The sequence below is a fragment of the Octodon degus genome, unplaced genomic scaffold, assembly GCF_000260255.1.
Source record: "Octodon degus isolate 3935 unplaced genomic scaffold, OctDeg1.0 scaffold00006, whole genome shotgun sequence".
NCBI lineage: Eukaryota > Metazoa > Chordata > Mammalia > Rodentia > Octodontidae > Octodon > Octodon degus.
Window position 1 is genome coordinate 10,985,589 of NW_004524582.1, and position 3,373 is coordinate 10,988,961.

Sequence of the window (3,373 nt, forward strand, 5' to 3'; positions counted from 1 at the left end):
TTTTTTTATAACTTTTCAAAAATAGCCAGGTAGGAATGGGACCCCCTAGGGCCCTCTGAACCCTCACTCCAGCCAGCACGCAGGCCTGGCCTGTGTGTGGAACTTCCTCTGTCAGAGAGGCCAGGTGTGGAACCTTGAGGCAGAACTCCCTGCAGAGAGGCTAAAGGCAAGATCTTGCTAAGGCAAGATCCAGGAGCAGAACATCTTGACAGTGGCACAGTAGGTTTGCTTCCAAGGGCTACAGCAGGAAGAAGTGGAGCACAGCAGCCAGACCCAAGCCACCTGGATGAATTTGAACTTGGTAGATCCGGACCTGATTATAAGGTAATAACTCTACCAAAGCTCTACATCAAAGGTCAGAAGACAGTGCTACACAAACTGACAAAGAGAAGGAGCAAAACACATTCTCAGGCCCAGGGTTCACCTAGTACAAATGCAGGAGAAACAGCATAGAAGAAACTGGAAATCACACACCTGAAACCTCTGAAATAATAGCATCTGAAGTAAAGAAACAACTTCAGAAAGGTATGGAGCATATCAGATCAGAAATAATTTCTGGGGGCCAGGGAGATAGCTCAGTAGAATAAGCATTTGCCTGGCAAGCACAAGGGCCTGAGTTCAATCCCCGGTTCTGAAGTAAAATAAAGAAATGATAACTATAATGAAAAAAGTACTAAGTGCTTCTAAAGAAGACATTGATAAAAAAAAAAAGAGAATAGAAAAATGATGGGATCTTTGAATGAGCAATATAGGAAAGAAATAGAATGCATGAAGCAAATTCAAAGTGATATATAGAAAATTAAAGCCTCAATCATAAGCTGGCAAAATCATTTGAATGAAAGTGAAAATAGACTTTCAGACATTGAAGAAAACATTGCAGCTAGTGAAAAGGTAAAAAAAAAGATGTCTTAAAAACAACTAGACTGCAGGAAAAAATAATTCAACCTCTGCAAGACAATGCAAAGGTGAACAACGTAAGACTAATAGGCATCAATGAGAAAGAAGGAGTCAATACAAATGATATAAAAAGAATATGGTCAGGAATAATAACAGAAAACCTCCCAAATATGGGAAACAATCTGACATTCAGATAACCAAAGTATATAGGACTCCAAATTAAATTAACCCAATTAAAACCACACCCAGACATATAATAATCAAGATTCCAGAAATTCATCACAGGAACAATATACTAAAAGCCACTAGAGAAAAGAAACAGATCACATTTAAAGGAAAACCCATGAAAATAATGGCAGATTTCTCTTTTTAAGTCAAGAAAAGCATGGAGTAAAGTACTTCAAGTCTTACAAGAATACAAATTCAAACCCAGACTGATATACCCTGCGAAACTCAATTTAATGGAGAAGTGAAATACTTCCATGACAAATAACAACTTAAGAATTTCATGACAACAAAGCCAACCATACAGACTACTGAAAGAGATTCTAGAGAGCGACCAAAATGACCACAACTCCATGAATAAGAATGAAAAGAACCTACCAAATAGGGCAAACAATTAAACACAGGAGAAAAGGAGGTATACAATAGCAGTCTTTCAATTATTCTTTTGTATACAGCAGCAAAATATTTCTATCAGCATACTCTACAAATGGAGTTCTCCTGCACCCTATGGGTCATGATTCTGTCCGGGATTACAGGGTGGATATCAAGGAAATAGGAGTAGCTCAGTCGCACAAGTGACACCTGGACACCAGTAAGTGTCATGGACACTGTCCACGTCCACCACATACTAGAACTTTGTGTGATATCCTAACCTCAAACTGTTAGAAATGCTAGTCATATATTTGCCATTCCAGTATTTTTGTTATGGTTTATTCTTAGTAATTCTTTACTACCATGAAAACTTTTCTTAGTTGAGATTTTTGTATATATTAACCCAAGCAAATACTGTGTGAGTACTCTGAACTGATCACAGATTCATACATCTGATACACTATATTTTGGCCTCTTAGTTGGACTCACAATTTAATTTTAATTTTTGAATATGATTTTGAAATATTTAATTTAATTTTGAATTAATCAATATTTAATTAATTTTCTGAATATTATTTAATTTTAATTTTTGTTTTGTGATTTATACTTTTTTGACTTATAATCTCCATATAAGACATGGTATGATATTTTCTCCTAGTATTAGAAACTTTAAAAAGTGCGTTTCCATTTTCCATTGACTTTATATTAGTTCTTCCTTGTCTTTTACACACACACACACACACACACACACACAAACATATATTTATGAAAAAAATATGTATATAACCTGACATAAGATTGATACTGCTTTTTGGAAATCTGCAATGATCTTTTATTTTATTTTTTTATAGTTTTTTAAAGGTTTTTTTCTCTCTCTCTTTTTTGGCCATAATTTTATTGATAAACAAATAGCAATGAGACAGTTTCAAATCAAATCAGTAGGACAGTTTCAATAAATAACACACTGAATACATTCTTCTTAGTGGTTAATTGCTGTACAAGATGTGGACTTGATATCCTATTTACAAACATTGAATGATCTTTTAAATGGTTCGTCTAATTATATTTTACATAGTCTGGCATAACTAACATTTTGAGAGCTCTTTATTCTGTGTCCAGGACCATACAGCTACTTTTCTTGCTTTCTGGATTATGGTCTTTGTTATTTTCTATATGCTATATCTGGAGGTGTTAGAATATTTTGAGTTTGTATAACTGGAAAATATTTTACTTTTAGTTCTCAAAGGTATGTTTGCTATGTATAAAATTCAATGAGGACAGATTTTATTTTTTTCAGTTCTTTGAATAAATAAATCTCATTTCTTACCCACTTGCTCTTTTTTTTTTTTTTCCTAATGTGGAATAAGATGCTATTTGGTTTTGTTCTTCCATAGATAATTTTTTATGTATATGCTTTAATTTTTTTCTTTACATTTAGTTTTGGACATTTTCAGTTTTGTGTATCTTGGTATGATTTTATTCGTATTTCTTATGTAAAAGGTTCATTTCTTTTTGGAAATGTGGTGTTAGAATTTTAACTAAATTCAGAAATTTTAAATCTTTAAATAGTTATTGTCTACCTCCTTCTACTTTGAGAATTCTAATAATATGAATATAAGTTTCTTGATTTTGGCACAGAGAGAACTATTATATGACTGATCTGTAAACTATTTCTTCTTCATGTTTATTTTAGACCATTTTTATTGATATATTCACTTAAGTTTATAAATATTTTTTATAATGTGCAATCTATTAATCTCATTATGTGTTCATTTCAGAGATATTTTTCTAAAATTGTGTCTACATCTTATGTTTCACATTTCAATATTTGTCTACAATTTTTAATTTGCTATATAATTATTATTGCTTTTCAGTGAAG

General features: G+C 32.6%; 1 protein-coding gene across 1 annotated transcript in view; it reads right to left on the reverse strand.

The window, feature by feature from the left end:
- The window catches only part of Tbc1d19 (TBC1 domain family member 19), a 149,114-nt gene that overhangs the window by 91,018 nt on the left and 54,723 nt on the right, over positions 1–3,373 (reverse strand). The gene's annotated exons all lie outside the window — the stretch shown is intronic.